Below are 27,688 nucleotides of genomic sequence, written 5' to 3'. Positions count from 1 at the left end.
AACACCTGATGGTCCTAATAAAGAACTGAATGGTCAATAGCAAGTCAGGAGCAAGGGTAGTTGGGGCTGGAAGGCAGAGAGTATAAATAGAGTATTGTGCAGACTCCTGGGGCACAGCAGGGTGGTCATCAGAATTACTTGTAGCCTTTCTTCAAATCTCACACAGTCCTACCTGTCCGTCCCCACATTCCCACATTCTCATTCCACAAGAGATAGTGCTAAAGTCAGGGTCAATGTCTCATAATCTCCTTTTGAATAACAAAATTATCTGAGAACTCTTCTCCTACATAATTCTGATTGTTTACCTATATGACCTGTCTCTTCCAGGTTAGCATAAATTCCTTGTGCTAGGTTGACCTGAATTTTAGAGTCCCTCTGTGACCCCTAGTCAAGGATATGGTTCTATTTTTAATTACTGGCTCCCATCTGGTTACCATTAACAATGATGAGCCTACAGCTGTGTGTTGCTTTTGCAAACCTTTAATCCCAGCACTCGGGAGGCAGAGGCAGGCAAATCTCTGTGTGTTCCAGGCCAGCCTGGTCTACAGAGTAAGTTCCAGGACAGCCAGTGCTACACAGATAAATAAATAAATCCAATGGTGAGCCTAGTACTAAGCACACATGTAGACTAAAGTTTTAGAATCTGCCCTATATTCTTCATCTCTTGGTGCCACTTACTTGGCTCTTGTTGGATGACTGCTCAGGTCTTTGCTGGACTTCTGGAGCTGACCCTGACAAGCCTTCATTTGTGATGTCCACTGAGCCTTGTTTATACCAACATGTGTTAGCACATACCTGATTAAAGAGCCTAAGGTCAAATTTTTCTCATCCCTAGTCCTGGTCAAGGTTATGTACTGCCTCATTGGACCCAGTATGACAGATGAACATATCCTGGGACTCTAGATTCTAGTGAGTGAGTGAATCTTTGCAGAAGGAATCATGGGAGCTTCTTCTTTTTTTCCAACAAAAGAATTATAATATATACAAGCATTAAGAACATACCAAGCCATGCCAGGCAGTGATGGTACATGCCTTTAATCCCAGCACTCAGGAGGCATAGGCAGGTGGATCTCTGAGCTGGAGGACAGCCTGGTCTACAGAGCAAGTTCCAGGACAACTAGGGCTACACAGAGAAACCCTGTCTCAAAGAACAAATATATATGGAGAGAGAGAGAGAAACACAACCGGTGTCAACGTCTCAACTCCACACTCAAAAACACACATGCATGTATCCCACTCTCACATACATGTGAGACCAATAACTGAGGCACTGAGTACCTAGTGAACTGCCGAGTATACTCCAGGAAATCAAGGAATTTGTATTTAAGATGTATGTGGGTAGTATGCAATGAGTGTCTGGAAGGGTGTATTAACTAAGGAGATGTGATTGCCAGAACATTCCACACAAAATGGCAAAAAACAGAAAACTGATCCCTCTGTGTAAGTGAGGGTCCTGCAATGGAGTAAGATTGACTCAATATGTCCAGACCTCCCCTATGTATCACCTTGTTCAATACAAGCAAGAGGTTTCCTTTCCCAGGTCACTAGACTGTCTCAACCATCCTGAGGCAACCACGGAGACAGGAGAAGGCCACACACTGACAAAGCCTCTCAGCCAATCCCCATGGCAAAGAAGGCAGAGTTACCTTGATTCTCCTTAACCAATCAGGATCTACCACTTGGGTAGAGTGTATTTTGTCCCAACCTCAAAATAGCATCCTCAAGCTAAATCGGGTAATGCTGCGAGCAGCAGAGAAGGGAGAGATGGATGCTGGTGGAGGGCCCTGCATGGACCCCCAGGCACCTTGAGCAAACCTGAAGTTGTTAGCTGGAACATCTTGCCCCCCGCCCAGTTGTTACTGGTACTCTTCCTGTTTTGCCAACACACATCTGCTGGGGAGGAGCTGAGCCTGAAAACCCTGTTGTTTTCCACTGTGCTGTGAGTCAGTATATAAGTCCACTCCTTACTCAAAATGCATTCGGCATTGCTGTTGAATAAGAGACAGACCCTCTGTCTGTCTCTTATTTCAATCTCTAGGCCTTTGCCTGATTGGTGGAACAGATTGTAGTGCGGGTGCTACATGCTGGGTTAGCTGCTCACCCTTGTCCCTAACAGAGAATGAGGGAGCAAATCAGTATGCCGGCCTCCACTTCTGATGACAGCACAGAAGTTAACACCCAAAGACTGGAATGTTTTTGGAGAAGGGCAGCGTGAAGATGAGCACAGCAAACTCACTGTTGGGTTTGAAGTGACAAGCCATATGCATTGATGGTCGATGGTAAGTTTTGGATCTTTCCGGTAACCCATGCACAAGCGAAACCACAACTAATTGGTCCCCTGGATTTTCACAACCCCATGCCACATCTCTTTGGAGCTCTGAAACACTGCATGGTTATTGATTAGCCATTAGTGATTCCCTCTGTCCCTGCATGTGTATTTCCTCTTCCTGTTTAGGGTAGCAGCCTCCAAATGACTGGAAATGGGGCTGAGCAGGTGCAGATCGGAAGATAAAACATTCTTCTTAATGTGAGAAATTAATTTGTGGCTCTAAATGCCTCAAACTCCAAATGAAAAAAAAAATTCCATTCTCCCAGCATTCAAAATATAACACAGGCTTTATTTGAATAAAACAAAAAACTCTATCTGGGGGAGAGAGAAAAAAGGACTTAGGTTGCTAAAATGTCAATCTTACCATGCTGTTAAGGCAAAGCAGGTTTAATTGCATCCAAATCTGCATAGAATCATTTCTGAGTGGGATGCACAGGAGCCTAAAGGTCTAAGATTGCAGGCTTGACAAGATACTTAAAGAAAGAGAGAAGAGTGTAATGGGAAGGGGCAGGGAGACAGGCTGTGGCTTGCAGTCCCATCACATACAGCAGGCACTGCCAGAGCGGAAACATGCTGAACTCGCCTCTTGAGTCTATGAAAATGTCACAGAAAATTGAGTCTAGACTCTTTTCCCAAAAGTATTGCCCTCTAGAACACAGCCTCACTGGCTATTTGTGTGCCCACTTTCCAGAGCTGTGCCAAAAGACCCAGGGATCTCAACTTTAAAAGAGGAAAGATTTGGACAGGGTGTGGTGGTGCATGCCTTTAATCCCAGCACTCGGGACGCACAGACAAACGAATCTCTGTGAGTTTGAGGCCAGCCTGGTCTGCAGATTGAGTTCCATGACAGCCAGGACTGCTTCACAGAGAAACCCTGTCTCAGAAACAAACAAATGAATAAATGAGGGAAGATTTAGTATAATTCATCATCACAGAGGTTGTCAGTCCACGGCTAGTTGACTTCCCTGCTTTGGGAGCTGTAATGAGTCAAGGAGCACGTGGCTGCTCACCTCAGAGTGGCCAAGAAGTAAAGAAAGGAAAGATGTCAGGGTCCCAGTGTCCTCTTCAAGAGCATGCCCCCAGTGACCCAAGTTCCTCCCACTAGTCCCCACCGTTCCTAAGGTTTCACCCACTCCTGATAGTGCCACAGGCTGGGGACCCAACCATCAGCATCCATGCTTTTGGAGGATATTTCCAAACTTTAACATCCCATGAAGGATTCACGAGAAATGACCTGGAATTTTCCACTTCTTCGATGCCAAAATAGAGCTAAGGTAAAGGTCTCATCTGCCGTGATCCAACGAGCCAGCAGTGACTCAATTTTACAAGTTAGAGCAACACTGCTTTCCCAAAGTTAAGTTCCTAAGCAATTAACTAAAAATGAAAGACAGTTCAGAGTCCTTGGGAAATTTGCCTAGAATTACCTATTTTCTCATCTCTTAGTTCTCCACACTGTGTGTGTGTGTGTGTGTGTGTGTGTGTGTGTGTGTGTGTGTGTGTACAGACTGGGATTATGGCTCCTTGGTTAAACTTCTGCCATGCAGGCATGAGTAGTAGAGATCAGAGCCCTATAAACCCATGTCTATGCCATGTAAGTGTGGTGGCCCATTTTAATTCCAACCCTAAAACCATCTATCAGAGATCCCCAGAGCAAACAAACAAACAAAATGTCAGTAATCTTTGCATTTAACTGAGAGTCCATGTCAATGAGTAAGGTGGGAGAGCAACTGAGATTGATTCCTGGTGTCAACTTCCCTCTGTCCTCCACATGCTTGTGCATACATGTTCACACATGCTTATTCATGGATGTGCCCAGACACATGCAAAAACATGTACTATACATGCATGCACCCATACACAGGTGCACACACATATTCAAAACATGCATTCATGCACACACACACACACACCATGCCAAAAAAAAAAAAAAAAAAGTAAAATTAAGGAAGAAAAGAAAATGCAAGTCTCTGAACACATGGAAGCCCGGCAGGCATACCAGCTTCCAGGAGCTGTTGCAAGGGAGCATGTCTGTCACGAAGTGTCCCTGTCAAGGGCACATGTTAGCAGAGCAATTGCTCTGCCCGAGGGCCTATAAACAGATGTTGTGAGGAAAGAACAAGACAAGCCAGAAGACTAATCTATCTATGAACACAAAGGGATGCATCTCAAAGAGGACCCTGCCAGCCCACAGCTGGCCACAGAAGTTCTCAGTCCCTGCTCCAGGCTGCTCTGCCTGAGCCTCACTCCCATGCCTGACTTTTCTCTCCCTTCTATGCAAAGCAGACTGTTTGAGGGACTTGATTCTTGCACTATACGACTTCTCATTCTTGTGTTGAGTGTTCTGAAATCTTCCAGTTCATCAAGAAAGAGCCAGGGGATGGGGTAGGGCTGATGACTCCTGCAATAAAGTGCTTGCCATATGAGAATAAGAACCTGTGACCACCAGAACCCACAGACAAAAGCTGGGCAGACATATCGCTAGAGAGGAGAGATGGGAGCATCCCTGAAGGTTGCTGGCCAGCCAGTCTGGACAAATTGATGAGCTCCAGTTTCAATGATTAGGCCTTGTCTGAAAATATAAGATAATGATTGAAAGAAGAAACACACACACATATAGACACATATACACACACACACACAGACACACAGACACACACACTGATTTTCACTGCCCACATACCCACAAATGATCTAGTGGAAAACATATCAGATGACAGAAACAGGCAGTAAACTGAAATTGAAGTATCAGTATCTTGAAGAATCAGAGTGATGATCTAAGACAGGGAGACACATAAATACTCCAGATTAAGTCCATTTTCCATCAGGCCAATGCTGGGGATTCCAACGTTGACTGCAGAGGTCGGAAAAGTTCAACTAGCTCCCAGATCAGTCTGCAAGACCCTCAGAAGAAACTCTAAGTCAGGGCACCATGAAGACAACACAAAGAACCTCATGAATCAAGGATTGTATACTGTGGAATGAAACCTAAATAAGACAGAGATATCAAGATGGCTCAGAGGGTAAAAGTACTTATTCCCAAGGCTGACAACCTGAGTTTTATCCTTGGAACCCACATGATGGAGGGAGAGAACTGACTTGCAACTTGTCCTCTGACCCCCACACATAATGCTTTGGCACACACACACACATGCTAAATAAATGTAACATTAAAATGTAAAGAACTATGTACAGTGTAGTGTGGTTTCAGTTATTCATGATCAATTCTGATTCAAAAATACTAGTTGAAAGAATGGATGATTCCAGAGCAAGAATAATCCCAAGGGATTTGGAGGGGTAGGTGGGGGGGTAGATTGTTGTTTGCTTGTTGAAACAGGTCTCATACAGTCCAGGTTGGCATCAAACTTGCTGTGTAGCAGAGGATGGCTTTGAACTCTTGATCCTCCAGTCTCCACTTCCCAAGGGCTAGAATTACAGGCATGAGTCACCACATCCGGTTCATGTAGTGCTGAGAATGGAACACAGGGTTTTGTGCATGCTAAGCAAGTGCTCTACTAACTAAGGCCACATCCCCCAGCCAAAGTTCAAATTGTATATCTTGTTTTAACTTTGTGATGAAACCCTACACCCTTCCACTCTTGCCTGGGACATGAATTGACCTTTGTCTAGGGAATGTACCCTGTACACACTAGTCTCTCATTGGTCACTTAGTCTTAGTAATCAGATCAATTGTCTAGTATCTCAGTACTTGTGAGTACCCAACAATGACTGCAAAGTCGAGGAGTCATAATGCTGGCATTTGTTGTAGTGTATTGTTTCAATTACTCTATTTGAAACTTGATCATAAGTATGTCTGCTGAGGAAGAAAATATTATCTCTACAGCCTGTGGTACTAGCTATAGTTTCAAGCATTCTCTGTGGTTATATTTATTTCACCCAGAGAAGAGGGGATAGTGTGTAGGGTTAACTTAAACAACAGGAAGCCCATGGCAGGGCTCTTAGAGTAACTTCCAATCTTTCCTCATTAAGGCATGGATGGAAACCCTTAATCAGATGTGACAAAGCACAGCCTTTGTCTGGTCCTGGACAGTTCATTTTCTCCTCTCTGCTAATCTCTGTGTGGTAGGCTGTGTTCTTGTTCTGTGCCGTTCTGTGCTGGAATGGTTGCTTCCTGGTGTCGTAGTGCTTAGTATTCATTTCAGAAAATATCTGTCTCTTTCTGTCGGCTTTTTAAATAATCTTCACCGAGGACACTTAAAGGAGAGCAAGTGCCTGCTTTTGTGCTGGTCGTTCACTGTGAATCACTCAGGACTGGTCATTTTCCCTCACAATATTCACATTCACGAGTCGTCGTCCTCCCCCCTCGATTTTCTCCCTCTCTCCCTGCCTCCCTCCACTTTGTAATACTGTGTTCTCCGGAGTACTAAAAGAGGACTGGGAACTTACAATTTTGCTGCTTTTGCCAGGAAGTGATTTTCAAATCCAAATAGAAATCGCTTTCCTCCCCACACGGCAGAAACACTGCCAATCTGAAGCCTTTGACAAGCCCCGCCTGCCAACAGCAGCCCTGAGACCCATGACTTGAGCAGTTCACATCCCCCATCGTGTTCGAACAAACTTGTCAGATTTTCTTCTGCCCTTGGTAGGCTCCCCTTGCACCCTGACCTGATAAAACAGGGTAATTATATCAAAGACTAAATTAAGACCAGGAACATCTCAAGGACACATGGTCTTAGATCACCAATCTTTTTTTTTTTTTTTTTTTTTTTCCCTGCCTCAAATGCCCCTTTGACTTTATAGGGGTTAGTGGAGAAGCTCTGCCAACAGAACATTCTCTCATGACTCTGTTTAGATCTACATATGATACCTACATATGAACCACCTGACAAGCTCCCTGTGGGGAGTGTCTGGACCCTGGATCAAAAGAACAGGACAGTCCCACGTACAAATCTAAAACAGTTGTCTGTGTGAGTCAACAAGCAGAATTTGTTCTTGGCTAAAACAGAGAGCTGCTGGATATTTTTTCCTTGGTGCTGTAATTCTAATTCCCTTCTCCTACCCATTTCCCACCATCCTTCTTTCTCTTCACCTAGAACAGCTGATATATGAACAGTGAACATTAAGGAGAGAGTTGGGTTGCAGGCAATACTCTATTTAAGAACAAAATTAAGTTTTTTAATACTCATTAATATTTTTACATGGGAGATCAGTTCTCAGACTCAGAGGAATTTGACAGATAGTGAGACCCATTGCCCACTGGCACCTTCATCTCTCACACACACAGAGGACACTAACCTCCAAAATCAGCAGGCTGGAAACTCAATTCCCAGTGTTGGGACATGGCGATGCTGAGTGATGGTTAGGCTGTGAGGGCTCTGCCTTTATGAATGGATGACTACTGCTGTCACAGGAACACATTAATTGTCATGAGTAGATCCTTTCCATCTCTGTCACGTGCACACTATATGCCCTCTGCCTTCTACCATGGGATGGCATAGCAAGATCCTTAACTAGATGTAGGCTCTTTAATCTAGGACTTAATCTTTAGAACCATGATAAATAAATCTGTGTTCTTTATAAATTGCTTAGTCTCAAATATCCCTGCTATAGATACACAATGCAGACTAAAGCAGAGGGGTTTTGTTCCTTAAAAACGAGAATCTTTGAGACAATGCCTCTCACCTTAGCCACTCACTCACTATTATGGCCTGAATCCAAGATGTCACTCATAGACACCTAGTTCGAATACGTGGTTCCCAGATTCTCGTGCTATTTTGAAGGCTATGGGACCTTTAGGAGGTAGAATATGTGGGAGAGGTCTTTGAAGATTCTAATCCCTGGTTCTGGCTGGTGTTCTCTGCTCGCTGGTCCACACCATGTGAACTACCACAAACTGATAACTTCCACTGCCATGTCTCCCCCACTGTAACGGATTGAAACCATGAGGCAAATTAAACTTCTCCTCCCTTCCACTGCCTCTGTTAGGTATGGTGTCACAGCACAAAACAAGTGGCTAACATAGCCACAGTTGATGCTGTCACTCCTGTGTCAGAGGTTACAATGAAAGCCATCTCAGTGAAAGCAGGGAGCCCAGAGTCAGCACCCTATGGAGAGCAAATTAGAACCCCAAAAGTACATCATACAAACTTGTAGTGACATTTGTTAGCCGGGTAATGTTCTAGTGAATGTCTTTCAACCAACTGTCCTGGGGGAACAGAACCCCTCTCCCCAAGCATTTGCCAGTTTCTGTAGCATAAATAGTTCCTTGTTGCTGCTTTTAACATGAGAGTGAAGAACTGAGTTTGCAGAAGATGCTCACAGCTGGCTTGTTAGAGCTAGGACAGCATCCATGCACCCTGTGTCTTTGGGGCTTGTAAGGACCTCCCCACTCCCTTTCATGACTTCGTTCTCATTAGCGCATTGTTGAATTAAAATTTTGGGGTTCTGTTGTTGTGATAAAACACCATGACCAAAAGCAACTCTTAGAAGAAAGAGAGAATTTTTGGCTTATGGCTCCAGGGGGTTAGATCATAATGGCAGTGAAGGCATGGCATCAAAAGCAAGAAACTGGCTGATCACATTTCAGCCTCACACAGGAATCAGAGAAAGGACCAAGTAGGGCGTGACTATAAAACATGGCCCACCCGCCATGTTATGCTTCCTCAGTTAGGCAGCAATTCCTGAAGGTTCCCAAAAACTGCCACCAACTGGGGACCAAGTATTTAAATGCAGGCACCTGTGGGAGCCACTTCTCATTCAATCCACAGTTGAGTGTTATTAGTTCTGACTTTTACTTTGAACCAGTTCAGATTTCTTCAAGAAAAGGCACGGCATAGTTGCTTTCTTTAAATACAGCCTTGGACTGGTGAGATGGCTCAGTGGTAAAGGTACCTGCCACCAAGCCTTGATGACCACAGCTCCATCCTCAGGACCCACATGGTAGAAGGAAAGAAGTGAGTACACAAAATTCCCTTCTAGTCTCCACATGCACACCAAGGGACATGTGCACACACCCTATAAGCACACGTACAACTAAGTGAATAAATGTAATAATAAGAACATTAAAATACAGCCTCTCTGAGACCTGGAGTCTCAAGTTCTCAATCAGCAAAATAGTAATATTATTATTGTCTCATGTAACAATCCATGGTGGCTAAATATTGTGCCACAATGGCAAGAACATGGGATTTGCCATCGAGCTGAGCTGTGGTGGATAGACCTCTATTGACAGAATGCAGATAATGAACCTTAGATTACCTTCCACACATGCTGGGTCAGTTGTTCCCAGTAATCAGGCTCAGTGTTGGCCACATCCATGAAAACCAAAGCTAGTAAAGCCTCCCAAATAGATATCACACCTTTCTCAGGCCCAAGATCCCTTTCCTGAAGAATCGCAGTGCCACCTCAGCTATAGATGGAGGCAGCACACACCTTGCCCTGGCTTAAGGAGACCCTTCTCCACACCAGGGTCCAGACCATGGGACCACAAGTCCTTTATTCCCAAGTCTACATTGAATGGGGCTCTTGTCACTTTAGGTTTTGTTTGTAAGTCACAAATGTCTCTAGGCATTGTTTTCCTCTGTGGACTTCCATGAAGCATGTGCACCCATCAACAGTAGGAAGCAATGTCCTTCACTGGTATGCAGTGGGTGTATCAAGAGAGTCACCTGTTCAAGCTCAGCTTCAGCACAAACCCTTCTAATGCCTATCTCTCTGGTGTCTTGATAACAAGCTTCCAAGAAACTGAGTGAGCCTGGCCAAGTTTTCCCCTCACTCTCTTCAGTCCCACTGTTCCTCACCCTTGGCTTGGAAGACACTCAGTCCTAGGCCCTATTAGCCTTTGAGAACCAATAAACCAACATTAGTATGAATAAATGTCCCACTCCTGGCCTGTGAGGAGAGCCTTCAAGACTAGACTAAGCCTACATCTCACAGCCTCCTCAGTAGTCTCTTTCATTTGGGACAAGACCCTTCCAAAGCTCTTAGTCATATATGTCTGCTCTACACATTGCCAGTGACTTTTGTATTGCTGTGATAGACTACCTGAGCAAAGAAAGTCATGGAGGAAGGGTTTGTTTGACCCTCCAGTTTAGAAACTGCAGCTTACTTGGGCAAAGCATCATAGCAGCAGCGAGTTGAAGAGTTCTCCAGTGAACTGCAGATAAGCAGTAGAAAAGGAATTTACATCGCAGGTGACAGAAAACAATGGAGAAACACAGTAAGAGGACCAGGGCAAGACAAAGCCCCAGGCATTAGCCCTAGATAAACTCCAACTGAGCCACATCTCCTAAACTTTTTACCACTTCCCAAAACATCACCTGTTATGGGAGGTGTGCAAAATACATTCAAAACACAAGCCTGCAGGGGTACTTTATAACCACAACACATTTGAAAGGTTTTTTTTTTTAACATGTTTGTGGAGTGCAATATGACATTTCAGTATACAAATACAATGTGTAGAGGTGATCAGATCAAGGTTATTGGTATATCCCTTCATCTCAAACACTTCTCACTTCTTTGTGTTGAAACACACTCCAAAGCCTCTCTACTAGTTACTTTGAAATATTCACTGATTGTTAACATAGTTTCCTACTGGGCCTTAGAACACCAGGAGTTATCCCCTCCTGCCCAGTTGTACCTTCTTTCTCCCCACTAGCCATTCTCCTTCCCAGCCCCTCAAAGACACTGTTCTACTGCATCCTTCTGGTAAATCACCTCCTTAAAGATTCTATATGTGAGAGCTGTAGGATTTTTTTTTTTTTTGGCTTTCCCAGTCTGGCTTATTTCGCTTAACACAATGCCCTCCAGAAATCTGAGCCACAGATTTCTTTAAGAGAAATCTCACCCAAAAGTCCGAAAACAGATTTTAAAAATAGAATTGTCCCTTGACGGCTTCTTTTTAAGTCTTTTTTAGTTCTCATATATATATATATATTTTTTTTTTTTTAAATGAGAACTTAAAACTGGTTGGATTACAATGACAGTCCAAGAGCTCCATCCAGATTTGGTTTGATCCTTCACTGGTAGGTGAGGACTTGACACCGGTCTTCAAAAACCTAAGTCTTGGTGAGCAGAGTTTAAAAATGGCTACTCATCAAAGGAATTGGAGAGCTAGGGGCAAGAAAAGCAATGAGGGTCTCCAGCAGCTACTCAGGTCACACAAGAAAGAGGAAGACCTGAGCCAGCCTTACACATGCTTTGAGACTCATATACACTAGGACAGATTGGATGTGGGAGTCACAAAAGAGAACAAAGATACCTCTGATTTTCCAAGTTTATATGATGAAGAAAATTAAGTTGCCACCCATAGAAAGAGTTCTTGGGAAGAGAAGGAATTATATACCCAGTTCAGGGCATTCTGTATATTTTGTTTGCTCTAATTTAGCTAGGGGAGGTCACTGACCAGAAGGCAAAAGGCCCAAACAATGGCCTTGTCATTCCTTATGAGTACACAGCCAGGAGACACAGATCACAAAAGTACATGCCAGTTGCAAGGGAATGAGACCCTAGGCTATGAGATCTACTCACCCCATAGTCATTGGCAAACGGAAAAGTTCATTCTTCCAAATGAAAAGGATTTCTCTCTGCAGACAGAGCACTTCTTGGGACATGCACCAACAGCAGTACTGGGTTCGGGCTGAGCACTGTCAGATCACAGAGTTGGTGGATGTTGACTGAAGACATACTATATCGAGGTAAACCTAGAGAAGTGAAATCGCTGGCTCCCCTTAGCAGGCACCATGTGTTCTCCTGAGTGAGCCCATTTGTTTATCTCTGAGTGGCCCACAGGCAGTTACTTCAGGCAGCTATGACTGGAGACTCTGTGCTCCATGACCCAAGTTGGATACACTTGGCTGCCATAGTTCAAAAGCTGCTCCAGGAAGTTCTTCTGGTGCCAATCTTCTTTCTCCCTCTGTTTGTCACTGGATCACCAGGGAAGGCAGATGGTGCCCTGCAAACACATCTATAAACCAGGCAAATGTGACTCGTGTTGATCATGGAAAGCCAGCATCAGGCACGGCATCACCAGGGACCACTCAGTGGATGATAGTGGGAAGGAAAGCAAACTTCTGCTCAACCCAGAAGAAACCTCAGTGGCTGTACACCTAGGTCTGAAGCCCTCCTTCCCCCATCATCAGCTGTACCCCAGTTTACACATTTTTCAAAGGGGAATATAATGAATCCCTCCTAAGCTTGAGTACAAGCATGGAGAGAGAGGCACATGGGTGTATCAATGCATGCCCTGTAAGTATTGACTAACTTTAGATCCCATTCCACCAAGGAGTAGGCTGCCCAGGATTAAGAGGTGCTCTATCACATGACTTTTCACTTAGGATTTCAGCACCTTGGTCAGTTACAATTGGGGTTCAGTATGAGTTGGGAGGAGATTTTCTGTTGTTGCTGTTGATTTGGTTTTGGTTTTGTGAGACAGGGTCACATTATGTCGCCTTGGCTGACCTGAAACTCGCTGTATAGACCAGGGTGGCCTCGAACTCAAGGAGATATACCTGCCTCTGTTTCTGGGTGCTGGGATTAAAGGTGTATGTCACCACACCCTGATGGAGGAGACTGTTTTGCACACTCTAAAGCCACTTTCATGACTCAGCTGGAATTAGGGAGTCTAGCATCTCCATCACACTCCCTCTGCCAGCATTCATGGGGCACCTCTATATATGAAATATCATTCTCCATGGTGAGGAATTCTAACCCACAGACAGTACATCCAATGTGGCCAGGCTCGAAAAGACCCTGGGAGGGGGACACTGAACAGGTTACATGCACTTTTGGACCCAGAGTTTCCTTTCTCTCTGTCTAAGGAACTGGAAGATCTTTAAACCTCTCCAAGCTGCTTGACCAAGCATGTCTCCAGACCTGCTCCAGAAAACACACCCTGCCAAGCAGGGTGCTGCTTACAAGATCTTTTTAATTTTTTCTTTCCATTTCCACTCTATTTCCTAACCAAGAAATGAACAACCCCAAGAGAAAAATCAGCTCTCCTTTCTCCACCTCTCTCTGTCTGTCTCCACCCCTCCCATCTCCCTCAGATTCCTTCTTGCCCTCCCTTCTTTCTCCTCTCTCCCCACCACCTCAAGCTTTTATCATTTTAAGCTGCACGCACGCCATTCTTCAGGGGATTAAAGTCAAATTTAGTCTTCTGCAATTGTTATTACCTACCCCTTGGCTTATGAGATGCATTTGCCTGCATTTGTAATGCATCAATAACTTCCCCTCTCCTCCACTGGAAAACAATGCATTATATTAAATAGCCTGTGTCTAGCCTTGTATTGAAACAGACGATAAATTAGGACTTCCAGCTCTTGGTTTTTTACTGATTCCTAAACCTGCCAGTTACATGCCTGTCCGCCCCGCTGAACATTCTCTCTGAAGCCGAGAATGCACAAAGCTCTTGTTCACTGGCCCTCCTGTCTCCATCACTGCTGCCTGCTGTCAGTTTCACACCACCAAGCAGATTGTAATTGGCAGGATGAGGTGCAGGAATAGGCAACAGTATGAATATGCGGTTTTCAACACACACACACAATCCCCCACAACACACACACACACACACACACAGAGAGAGAGAGAGAGAGAGAGAGAGAGAGAGAGAGAGAGAGAGAGAGAGAGAGAGCCTGTCTTACAACCTTTTACAGACTTGGGGACTTGGCATGGGAAGATGTGATCAGAATTACAAGGGCCTGCCTGAGTTCTCCAGCCCACGGATTAGAAGCTGAGAAAGGAAACACAGTACAATCAGCTGGCAATGTCAACCTGATCCACAGTAGGGCCTGCTTGGTCCTGGACAGATGATGTGGCTTTAGAAGTACACAGTGCTGGGAATGGGCCCTGAGACCTGAGATCTACAAAGTGTCCCAAGGGTCAGCATGTCCTGTGGGCAGTCCTAGAATGAATGGCAGAACACTAGAAGGAGGAATCTAGCTCACAGAATCTTATCAGAGAAATGAAATTCCACCATCCATCTGGCTGCCTCGGTCATTTTACTTGTTTAGATACAGAGTCACATGTCTTCAGGCTGTTCTCAAACTCACTATGTAGCTGAGGAGGACCCTAAGCTTCTGACCCTCCTGAGTGCTGAGATTGCAGGCCTGATTTCTGCAGAGCTAGGATCTAACCCAGGACTTTGAGCATGCTAGGTAAGCACTCTACCACCTGAGCCACACCCTCAGTCCATCACTGCCCAGTGACTGGGTCACCCAGCAGGGCTTCTCATCATTGGTACTACTGGCCTTTTACTCTCTTTGCTGGAAAGGCATTGTGTACATTTGTAGGATAGTCCCCCAGCAACCCTGGCCTCTGCTCACCAGATGCCAGTAGCATCAAAACTATCTCTAGGGGGCTGGAGAGATGGTACCACAATTAACACCACTTTCTGTTGTTCCAGAAGACCCAAGTTCATTTCCAGGACCCACATCAGGGGTCTCACAACCATCTGTAACTCCAGCTCCCAGGGATCTGATGCTTCTGGCCTCCACAGGCACTTGCACTCATGTTCATATATCCACACACAGTCACGTACATAGTTTCATGTAATTAAAAAAATAATAAAATGTTTAATAAAAAAAACTCTCTTCAGACACTGTGGAACAGCCCTTGCAGGGCACAACTGCTCCACAACAGTAGAGATGTGTCTAGTCTCCATCAGCACACAGTCACAGCACTTCAGAACCAATAAGGACACATTGTTCCCCTCGTCCAAGGGCTTGAAATCAAGGATCAAGGTGGTGGCAGGTCTGGCTTCCTCTGAGGCCCCTCCTGGTTGGCCGATGGCTGCCCTCTTGTGCCTCTTTGTGTGGCCATTTCCCTCACTTAGGCACACCATTGTGTCCCACCCTCTCCTTGGAAGGATACCAATCTCACTGGATTAATTCTCCCCTGATGGAATCATTTTAACTTAACCTCTGCACAGGCTTGTCTGCAAACACAATCACATTTGGACATATCAGAAGTTGGAAATTCAACTGACAAGTTGGGGCGGGGAGGGTGGTGGTACACAACTTAGCCCATCATAAGAAGGGAAGGCAAAAAGACAGAAGGGGGAGTTTGTCATGGAGAGGGCACACGCCTCTCAGGCCCACAACACTGTGAAGGATCAGTAACTCGTGACAGACTCTGGCAGCTTGTCCCTTAAACTGAGGGCTGGTGGCAGGCATATCCCAAGCAAGTTGAAAGTGACACGTTTCTTCTTTCAGAAAGAGGGACTCTTGAGGCTTACTGGAAAACACACTTGTTAAACTGGGGTCATTTGACTGTTTTGGACTAAAATTCAAGCAGCCCCACAGTTGTTAGAATTAAAAACAGTAATTTTCACATCAGGCAGACAGGGCCTCTGACCCCTAGTCCTGTATGAACATTAATAGTTTAAAAATAAATAGCAAAATGAGTAGATTTCTCCCACTGTGAAGGAGTTCTGGACTACAGTCTGATTTAAATCCTCATCTTCATGAAGTGTGGAGACGCTTGGGGCCCCCACAGAAATCCACATGGAAGACAGAACGGCTGCACTGAAAATGCACAAGGGATCTTGGACAAGTACTAGTTTTGACCCCCACAGTTCTGTTCACCTGGCTCTCATACAGCTTGAATGGCAAAGCAGTCTTCTTCAACCAGTGTGGGGGTGGTGGGAGCCCACTCTTTGGCCTTGGGTTCTGGCAGTGACTCTAAAAATGTACAGTCAAGAGAAGGTCACCAGGCCATCCTTCCCAGATAAAGCGGGTCAAACCTGAAGCCTACACAGGAGACTGGGTTCTCTGAAGATAGATGAGTCCCCAGTGCTTACTCAACACCCAGTCTAGTTACAAAGTGAGCTACAGGTTGGTAGGAGATTCCATTTCAAAGAAAACAGGGAACCAGATGAGAAACAACACTCAAAGTCACCATCTTGTCTCCACCTACACACACACACACACACACACACACACACACACACACACACACACACACAAAGACTTCAAAACTCCTATTCTATTCTCCTTTGGACTTCTAAGTCTGAACTTCTCCAATGGATGCTTGTCTTTGCAGCAAAGATTCATTAACATGGGGGAAAAGATTATTTTTTAAAAGCAGACAGAAAACTGTAGTCTCTGTCAATCACTAGCTCTTGCAAGGAGTGTTTGCTTATTTTTAAATCCTTTCTATTTCTAGAATGTGCAAAACACTAAGAGGAAAAACCACTTCCTGGGTGCTGCCCAGCCCAAAGCTGCAAAACTCTTCTTCTTGGGGAAGGAATGGCCTCCAGCAGGACTCAAAACACATTGCATAAACCTGGGTCAGAGCAGCTAGGGTGTGTCTCTGAGCTGGCAGCAGTCACAAGCTGTTGGCTCCCAGCCATGACAAGCAAACACAGAAACTGAATCACATGGGCTAGAAAGATAGCTCAGTGGTTAAGAACACATGCTCCAGAGGACACATGTTTAGTTCCCAACAACCACATTAGGTGGTTCTCAGTCACTTGAGGGAGACCCGACAAGGGTACCAGATATCGTGTGCAAAAGCACACACAAGCATACACACACACACACACACACACACACACACACACACACACACACGACTAAACAATAAATAAATCTTTTTTTTTTTTTTAAGAACAGATCACAATCTGGCCTGGTGTCATTACTTTTGTTACCTCTGACAATAAAAATGTGAGGATTGAATCCTGTATGTCTAATTATTTAATGTTACAAACCTATTAGTCCACAATGACCTGAAAATATCATTTTATTTCTATAGCCTTTCTAGAGATATCTGAGAGGACTGGTCTGCAGGGAGGGTAGGTATCAGTTTAATGTCAACAACAGTTACTATAATTGTGTTGTTTATTAGACACAAGTTCTGCTACTAAAACAACATCCACATTTATTTCTCATGGCAGCCATTGCTCTGATTTCACAGGAGAGGAAACTGAGGCACCAAGAAGATGAATTGATTTTCCGATAATGTACAACTGACTGGCCATGGGGATAAAATGATAATACAGGCACCTTTGTCCAAATCCTTGTTAGCAATCACCTCTGATATAGACTCTGCAATAAAATCTAAAACAAGTCAATTCCTGTGTAAGTGATAAAGTGTTTGGAGGGACAAAAAGCATAAAATAATTAACACCAAACCTGAGAAAGTAAGTCCCTGTGGGGGAGAGAAGGTTGGGAAGTATATGGTAATCACTCATGTCAGGTTTCCCAAGACTGAATATGCTGCATGCTCTGAAGTTTTGTTTATTATGTACAGTATTCTGTCTGCATGTATCCCTGCAGGCCAGAAGAGGTTGTGAAACATCATATGGTTGCTGGGAATTGAACTCAGGACTTCTGGAAGAGCAGCAAGTGTGCTTATCCTCTGAGCCATCTCTCCAGCCCATGCTGCATGCTCTAAACTAGTGAATGATATAGGTGGGTGTGCAATTTGCTACTGGGTGTATTACACAAATTTCTTCTTTTTAAAAAATAAAATATTTATTATTTTCTGTATAGGGGTGTTTTGCCTACATGTATATATGTGTGCTGTATGTGTGTCTGGTGCCTGCAGAATCTAGAGAAGGTGTCAGATCCCCTGGGATTGGAACTACAGATGGTTGTGAGTTACCATGTGGGTGCTGGGAATCAAACCCAGGTCTTTTAGAAGAGCAGCCAGTGCTCTTAACCACTGAACCATCTCTCCAGCCCCACATAATTTTGTATACACATATATGTACATATTGTAAGAGTAGCTTAAGCTGCCAAACAATAGCACCCAGGGTTGAGTAAGCAGGGACAGCCATCCTCCAGCTAGAACATGATGCAGGGGAAGGGAGGTTACAAAGACCTCAAGTCTCTTCCTGCAGTCCAGAGTCTAAGATTCTACCTTAAGTCACCTTCTAGAATTCTCAGGAATGAAGAAGGCCATATAGCCTGAGATTTTGAACCAACACTTCTAAGAAAGCACTGAAAAATTAGCATTTAACTCACAGAATTAAGAAATTATGTGACTTACTCTGAGAATTTTCACTGAATGTGGTTTATGTCTTAATCCAGTGTGGTAACACAAGACATACTCAAGGAACCTGGTGGACTAAAATGTTGAACTACGGTGGACAAGAAGTGGTTTTTAACTACCAGTTACCTAGAAATTGACCAGCCCGTGTCCTATCCTTCTTACCATATATTTGATATCAGGAAATTCAACAGTCTTGAGGATTATTCAACAGTGCTGTGGTCAACTGTGTGTGACTCATCACATTCCCTCATGGGAAGGTGGCTTCTGGGATCCTGTGGATGACTCTCAGCCCAGTGAGGAGGGCACTGAGAAGTTGCCCTGCCTCTTCTGAGACAGGTGGACTTGACTCTTGACAGCCATGACCTCCAAGAGGAAGCAGGCTCCTCCCAGTCTTCTGGGCCCTGTGTAGTAGGGTTGTATAAGCATTGTCATCAGTTCTCTGTTCCAAGGGGAAAATATCATTAGGAACTTTATTGTAAGATGATTGTGAATTTAGAAGTCATGTCTGGGGCTCCTAAGGTTATGCAATGCTTCAAGGAATTTATCCAGCAAGACTGACCCAGGGAGTTAAAAGGTGCCCCAATGCCCTCATCTGAAATACCCCCTACATCTGTGCCTACAACAGAGTTAAATGGCAATACCTCTGGAGTCCATGGATAGCAACCCAGAGATGAGTTTCCCTCCATGTGGGATCTATGTGCACAGGTTTTCTTTCAAAAGACTTCTTATGTGTCTGGAGAGATGGCTAGTGGTTAAATTAGCACACACATGGCAGTTAACAACCATCTTTAACTTCATTTCCAATGCCTTTCTCTGGCCTCCACAGTCACTGCACAAACATACAGGCAGGCATGCCCATACACATAAACTAAAAATAATTCTTAAAAAAAAAGAACTCTTAGCAAAATGACAGGCTGTCTAGAAACATAGCTATAAATGAGAGCCAGTCAATACCTTGGGGAAAGTACAGTACTAATATTGAGAAGAAATCTAAATCAGGGTTTTGCATGGAGGAACAATAGTTGGATAATCCACCAACATCTAACTGGCCAAGAGTTACTAGGACAGCCCTATGATGGCTAGTTATGATGCCTAACTTGGTATAGTGACTCTCAGTGAACCTCTGAATAGTCTTTTAAGATGTACATGCTAGACTATACCCAAGACCAATTACATGAGAATTTCTGTATCAGTATTTTTGAAAAGGTCTCCAAGTGGTTGCTAGGGTGGCTTGGATTGAAAACTGCTGCCTGGGTTAACAAAACTTCATTACCTGAAGAGCTAAATACTGCTTTTAAAGTAATTTGATTTTTTTTTAACCTCAAGCACCAGAAGAGTCCTGTTGGTCTGGTAACATTTCCAAACAACAGCAACTGATGAACTGCTACTAATGTTCAGGACCTGGAATTAGACATGACTCCTGTACATCAGATTCATCTCCCTAGACAGAGGCTTGTATCATAGATTTCTGAGAATAAGGTCTGAGCAAACAAGAATCAGAGCTAGGTTGGCCTCAGCTGGGCATGCAATGCTGCAGAAGAGAAGAAAGACAAATGGACAGGTTCATTTCCACATCCATGCAAATGTTTACTAAGTGTGCAGTAACTGGGCTAGGTGCTGGAGAGTATGAGATTAAGAAAAGGTGATGGATGACTCCATAGGAACTGACAGTCTAGTGGAGTGAAGGAAAGGGAGATGAAACTTTCCATCAAGGATGACAGGTAGCACAGAATGACAGGCAGGGACTCCTGGAGTCAGAGTTTCCAAGCCAACGGACAAGAATGAGAAAGAGCATGCCCAGTCTTGTGAAACCAAGTAACAGGAAACACTGAAAGAGTAGGCAAGGGACTGATTATAAAGACCCTTGGGTGTCAGCTCAAGACATTGGATGTAACCTTCAATGATGGGGGTTGCTGAAAGGTTTCAAGGAGAGAACTGGCATGGTTAGAATCTCATGGAATCTCGTTCTAATGATGCATCTGACTGTTCAAAATGTAGTCCCCAGCACGACCAGCATGGTCCCAGAGCTTGTTCAAAACACAGATCCCAAACACACCAAACCAAAACCCATGTGTTTGTGTAAGCCATGGGTGGATGTCAATTGACTTCCTCAATTTTAATTTTTGAAATGAAGTCTCTCACTTAATCTAGATCTCAACAATGATCAGCTAGGTGGGCTGGCCAATGAGCTATAAGAATCCACCTTCTCTGCCATTGCAGCCCCACCAGCATGGGGATTACAGAGATGCCCTGCCAGTCCCTGTCTTTACATAGGTCCTTATATTTGTGCACCAGGCACTTTACTATTTCCCCAGCCCCAGGATCTATACTTTAGACAAAGTGTCCAGATTCAGTTGTACATGGAAATTAGAGACACATCAGTAAAGAGGTAAGCTTCTCATTTGAAAGATGTGATGCTTTTTGAAGTCTACTTACAAGACAATAATAAACTTTAAGCCTTCTCATCAAACAGCATCTTAGCAGCTGCCACTGTCTCTACTTATAGACTAAATATACTTCTAAAATATCTGTGCAATAAGCTCCTGGAGTACAATGAAGTGACAGAGAAGCAATAATATGGACAAATGAGTCAAGAGCATGATGGGGAAACCCACAGAATTAGCTGACCTAAGCTAGTGAGAGATCACTGACTTGGGTCTGACAAATGGAACCTGAATAAGATCTAACTAGACTCTCTTAATATAGGTGGCAATGGTGAATCTGGGACAATATATGAGGCCACTGGCAGTGGGTCCAAGATCTAACTCTAATGCACAAACTGACTTAGTGGGTCCCATTCTATATGGAGAGATACCTTGCCCAGCCTGGACAGAGGGGTGTGAGGGTGGAGTGTTGCCTTGGTCCTGCCTCAATGAGATGATGGGACAGACTTAGTAGACTTCCTAGGGGAGGCCTTTCCCTCTCCAAGGAGCAGATGAACTGTGGAGTGGGGGAAAGTGGGGGAGCAGGAGGAGAGGAGGGAGAGGAAACTGGGGATGGAATGTAAAAAATAAATTAATTAAAATATACAGGCAATGAGTGAAATATTGAAGCAATTCTTGTTGCAGTCATAACTATGGTCTGATAAGCACAGGCCATTGCACTAAAATATACAATGTTTTGGGTATGTTCTGAGTGTGTCCCTCAAGGGTTCTTGTGTTGGAACCTTGGTCCCAGTGTACTGATGTGAAAGGTGATAGGACCTTTTAAAGTTGAGTTCTAGTGAAGGTAATTAGGTCACAGGGGACACTGCTCTAGGATGATGCTCTGGGATGATGGTTAGTAAAAGAGCCATACTAGCATGGCCATGGTCTCTCCCTGGCTTCCTGCATCACCAGGTGACCTTTTCTCTCAAATATATATTCAAGCCATGATACATTCCTCATAATGTGCTACACCCCAAGGCCTTCACCAGAACCAGTAACATGCCCTCTGAACATTCCTCCTCAAAAACTGAGCTCTCTTTCACAAAGTTCCAAGTCATATATATTTTGTTATAGCAAGGATAAATAGACTAATACAATATCTATTGTAGAGGAAAGCTCCCTGGATCTGGTGTTTGGATAATGAGATGTGGACTTTCCCTCACTTACCTCAAAGCTCTTGAATAAGATGGGCACAGCCCTGGTGGGGGCACTCATCAAACCAATTACAATCAAGTGTGGATGCTATAGTAGCTGGTATGGTGCACTGAGCAGTTGAACTGGAAGTGGCTGTGTCTTGATGTGGTCTCTACTGCAGAAAATCCCCTTGGATGACATGCAGTATTGACAAGGGGACTCAACCAGACAACACAGACTGAGACCTGGGGAACACTCTTTCATCTGGAAAATGCATGGCCTTCTCCCTAGAACAGAATCTGGAAGAATTTTGGGAGGGGGGTGTGGTCTACTAGGTAAGAAGTGGGGGGGGCTAAAAGGACAAACAAGCAATTAATCTATAAATAAGCACAAGTGTACCTCATCTTTAACAATCAGTGTTATTGAATAGGGCTTACAAATTGGGCTTGGGTTAAATGAAAACTATTTTAAGCCCATTTGGGGAATTTTCTATTTAAAGGAATCCTTTGTGGATAATCACCCACTAATGAAGCTTTTGTTAAATCTAGAATTCTACAAGGCTGAAGTTCCCAAACTGACTGTTCCAGGAACATCGCCACCAAGATGCTTGTCTGTGCCTGGAAACAGTGTCTAGGGGTAGAGGAACCCACTCTAAAAAGCAATCGGACCTGCCCTTGGGGAAATGGGTGGGCAGGCAGGAAAAGAAAAGAAAAAGTCATAGCAAGTGGGAGTGGCAGGTGCTGGTGGAAAAAGACAGGTGTCTTGATGGACAGCATAGGAGGTGGGCCAAAAAAAAGCTGAGTATCTTAGGGTTTCTGTTGTTGCTATGATACGCCATGACCAGAAAGCACTCTGAGGAGAAAAGGCTTTATTTGGCTTACACTTCAACATTGCTGTTCATCACTGAAGAGAGTCAGGACAGGACTTCAAACAGTACAGGGTCCTGGAGGCAGGAGCTGATACAGAAGCCATTGAGGGGTACTACTTACTGGCTTGCTTCTCAGCCTACTTTCTTATAGGACCCAGGACCAGCATCCCAGGAATGGCACCACCCATCATGGGCTGGGCCCTCTGTCATTGATCACTAATTGAGAAAATGCCTTGCAGCTGGAGCTCATGGAGGCATTTCCTCAACTGAGGTTACTTCCTCTCTGATGACTCTAGTCTGTGTCAGGTTGACACACAAAGCCAGCCAGTACACTGAATAACTAGAGCCAGAAAGATGCTCAGACATAAAGGTGCTTGCTGCCAAGCCTGAGGATCTGAGTTTGATTCCCAGGACCCATATGGTAAGAGAGAACTGACTCCCAGAAGTTGTCCTCTGACCTCCATGAGTACATCATGGCATGCATGCATATACACACACATTTACACATACACAAATACACATACAAATGCACATATGTGTGCATATATATGCATAAATGTAAAAAACAATTAGCTCCAAAGGGCGAGTGGCCAAAAGAATGGGGAGATATTGCTTGAATCATGATTAATCCCTCTCTTCCCTACTTCAAGACCTCTAGTGCTAAGATGCATCATGGATGGGAAAGGGGCTCATAAGGCCCAATCCCTCCCTGAAGGACTGTAGGTAGTTAATGGCTGTTTGTGCAATGGATGGTGGGGTTTCTTCAGTGGTGTAGCCACTGACAAATCGACAGTACTCCAGTAAATAACTCCCCACCCATGCTCATGAAAACAACCCCAATTAAACTCAATGGCTCACAAGGTGGTAGGGGCAGGGGGATGCACAGGAGGAGGAGGAGGGAGACCTATTGGAAGAACAATTTTGGTAGGAGAAGGAATTCAGTGAAATAGGTTCCTGGGTGACAAAGACCAAACTTTAGGGTTATCAAAATGTTTCAGACTTAAATTCAATCCCTAGGATTCACAGAAAAAAAAAGTCAGTTGTGATGGCAGGCATTAGTAACCCCAACACTCCTACTTCAAGATGGAAAGCAGAGACAGGAGAACTGCCCAGAAGCTCATAAGCCAACTAGCTTAGAGTATGTAGCACCACACAAAAGAGATGGACCCTGCCTCAAAAGGGTGGGAGGCAAGACCGACTCCTCAAAATTGTCCTCTGATCCCCCACATACACACAATGATGATAATAAATATGCACTAAAGAACAAAAAGTGGTTATATGAATATATAGGATTGTCGAAGTATTTTTTAAATCCTGAGTGCTGATAGCTGCAGTGTTTTTGAAATGCTAGTAATTCAATTACCTGTGGGGCATCTGTGAGTTCTTAACTAGCTAGAGAAGCATTCTAGTGGGAAGCAATGGGAGACACGAGTAATTTAGTGTTAATTGAATAATCCTGCATATCTTGACTCTCACTGCCAAAAGCAGACAGCCTCTGTGCTGTGTTTCCTGGAATGCATTCCCAGAAAAGATGGAGTCCAGATGGGAAATTGAAAGATGGGGAAAGCTAGGTAATTTGGAAAGGGAGGTAGGAAAAGGCAATCAGAGCCGAATCCAGAGGCATAACTACTTAGACTGTCTTTAAGTAATCGAGTGTAAGTCATGGACTTCAAACTAAAATAGCTATCAAGTGAGAGCCTGGTGTAGAATCTCTAAAAAAAGTATACAGGATGAGTAGGTGGAGAGTGAGAAGGCTCTAGTGCCCAAGAGTCATTTAGGATTATCACACTTGGCCACAAAATAGAGTATACCCTCTTTATAGCCCAAGTCTGAATACCAAAGAAATTGTCCATTCCTTTAAACGAAGTCTGAGTCTCCAGTGGGGTGGGGGTTGAGAATTTCTGTGTTGCTTTCATAGTTTACACAGGTGGCTAGGTGGCTATCTTAGTCAATAGAGTACTCGTAAGCACCTGAGCTCAATCCCAGGAACATGTGTAAAAATGCATGGCATGGAGCTGGAGAGATGGTTCAATGGTTAGGAATACTTGCTGCTTTTCCAGAGAACTGGGTTCATTTCTTAGCACCCACATGGCAGCTCACAACCACCTGTGACTCTAGGCCCAGAGAATCTCTTCTGACATCTGCAGGCACCAAATATGCATGAGATGCACAGACACACAATTTTTTTTAAAGTCCAGGTGTGGTGGCACATGCTTACAATCCCACAATTATGGAGACACAGTCAGCAGGATTCCCAGTACTCAGTGGCCAGCTAGTCTAACCAAATTGGTGAATGTCAAGACAATGAAAGCTCCTGCTTCAAAGGAAATTGTTGACCCAAAGTTGTCTCTGGCCTCCTCGTGTGCATACAAACATTTGTGTGTGCCCACATACACATGTACACAACCATAAAAATTAAAGGGTTTGCATGGCATAAGAAGATGGGGGAGAAAGTCAGAGTGGTAGCACATGCCTAAGAGCCTATCCAAAAAGCAGCCAGAACAGTCATGAGTTTGGGTCCACCCTGAGCCTTGTAGCAACACCCTGTCTCAAATTTTAAAAGATTAAGTAGACATAGAGAAATGATATAGTTTGATAAGTCAAATAAATTCTAAATATGCAAAGCAAGGCAAGTCTCAATTTAAATAAGTTGGAATTTAAAAAAAAATACTATGAGATCTCAGGGACATTATTTGATACTGCCATGACACCCATAAGCTGATGGACACAGAGGTCTTTTCAAAAGGGACATTCTGGGTGGTGTAGGATTTGGGGGATAGGGTAAACAGAAGTTTCCACATGTGTAGAGGTAAACCCCCTCCTTTCTACTTCCAGTCTTTTCCTCTATCAGATCCCTGGGAAGGTCTTAGAAAAGTGGAAGATGCAAATGTATCAGGCCAGTGAATCAGCAAAGAAATCAGAGGATGAATGAGAAGCCAATAGACGAGCTTATGGAAGGGTCAGAAAGGGGTTAAGTGGAGTTGGGAGAGGTTCTATTTAGATTGCAACCAAGATCAGCACTAGCTATTTCACCAAAGCTTTTAAGAGTCCATGTAACTTAGCAACTGACCTATGTTTGGGTTTTGTTTTCCTTTTTTTCCCATGTCAATTTCTCAGTAGTAACTATCAGGGGTAAAAATGCTTAGGGTAGTGTGTTAACTAAGTGATGGCAAGCAAAGAATTGAAATATGCCCTGTGCAGAATGTCACAGTAGTAACAAGACAGGGCAGGAAATAAGAGATAACAAAAAAGTCCAATTCTTGGGATCCTCAGAAAAACAAAATGAGGTTTCACACTGTCAAAAATGGCCTTAGGAACATGTCACAGACCAAGGTCCCCAGTAGGACCTTTGGAAATCAGCATCAAACCAGATAGCCTGGTCTTCAGAAACTCTGCATCTGTATCCCACATTCCCTGGGCCAGTGTCTCCCCAGGACTGAAGGGGATAGGAAAGAATTTATGCTCTTTTACCTGTCCCCAGGCTCCATAAGAACCCCGGCTTCCCTCCCCAGCATATTCATTCTTTTTTAGGGGACGTTTTGGTAGACCAAAGATGGAGGGTTCTCTGTTAGAAATGAGGCCCTGGAATGACAGTCATGTCATATTTTGAGAAACACACACACACAAACATGTGTCCTGGACCACTCCTGCCTGGGAGGTGAGCAGCAGGCATTCACTCTAGCAGTAGTAGGGACAGCTCCCAGGTTTCTCAGTCCTCACTGGAAAGAACGAATAGGCAGATCAGCACCACGCTGGTGGACAGCTCATAGCGGGCTTTTCTTTGCTGTCTGCCCAGACAAGGCTTCCACAGGCCATGGGACCAGGCAGGAGTACTGCTCACACTTGGCCCACACCCTCCCAGGACATCCACATAACTTCATTTTAGAGAGGTGGGTGCCTGAGCAGGTATGGCAGTCTGTGCCGCTTTAGACCTTCATGAGGCCACCAGAAAATCCAAGCCTGTTGTTTTGTTAAATAATGGTCTCATGATGGCTCCCTCTGCTCCAGGTATCACCTCCACACTCAAGAAAAACAAAGCAGAAGTAACTTTATAGCATTGTCGACTCTATTAGGAACACAGGCCTTCCTTGAAAATCCCAGTTAGACCTCACCAGCTAGGGCTGTCAGATGACTACTGTTAGCTATAAAGGAGGTTGGAAGTGTATCTAGATTTCCCACACTTTGTCATAAGATGAACAGAAGGAGGGCTGGAGAGATTGGCTCAGTGGTTAAGAGTACCTGTTGATCTTTCAGAGGATGTGGGTTCCATTCCTGGCACCCACTTGGTAGTTCACAACCCTTTTTAACTCTGGTTTCCAGGGAATCTGATGTCCTCTTCTGACCAAGTACATATGCAGTACATACATAGAAATGCAGCCAAAGCATTCACACATAAAACAAGGTAAATGAATCTAACTTAAAGATTTTAATATATGTTTAAGAGAATAACATAATCACATGGTGTGTCCTTTATAAGCCTCCACATCATGAGTATTCTCTCTCTCTCTCTCTCTCTCTCTCTCTCTCTCTCTCTCTCTCTCTCTCTCTCCCCCCATCACTCCAGCTTGTTTCCTGAACTTCCTCCTTGCTGCCTGGGGCCTCTGGGCCTGTCTTGAGTCTCAGCCTGTAAAGTGATTCTGGGAAAGAGAAATAATTGGTGGGACTCCTGCTAAGCTGTGAGCCCCCAGAGTGGTGTGGGTCCAATGTGTTGGTCCAGATGGAGCCATCCAGGAAAAATCATGAGGAAGGGCAGTCCCCTGATGATAGAAAACGGATGCATTAAGGAAGGGGCATCCTTCAGGAAGTGATCCATCATCCATGACATTAAAATGGAGCTGTGAAGAGCTAAAGGACAAGGACATACAGAAGGAGCTTCCTGGACAGTACCCAGAAAATGAAACCGGATGAGCTCTTTCTGTCCTATCTGGATCCGCTGCTTCTATCCACAGCCTCAGAGACCCCTTCCAGATCACAGGCTTGCCT

This window comes from Phodopus roborovskii, unplaced genomic scaffold (genome assembly GCF_943737965.1).
Source record: "Phodopus roborovskii unplaced genomic scaffold, PHOROB, whole genome shotgun sequence".
Classification (NCBI taxonomy): Eukaryota; Metazoa; Chordata; class Mammalia; order Rodentia; family Cricetidae; genus Phodopus; species Phodopus roborovskii.
The sequence above is the reverse complement of the archived record's forward strand: the minus strand, read 5'-3'. Positions refer to the sequence as shown.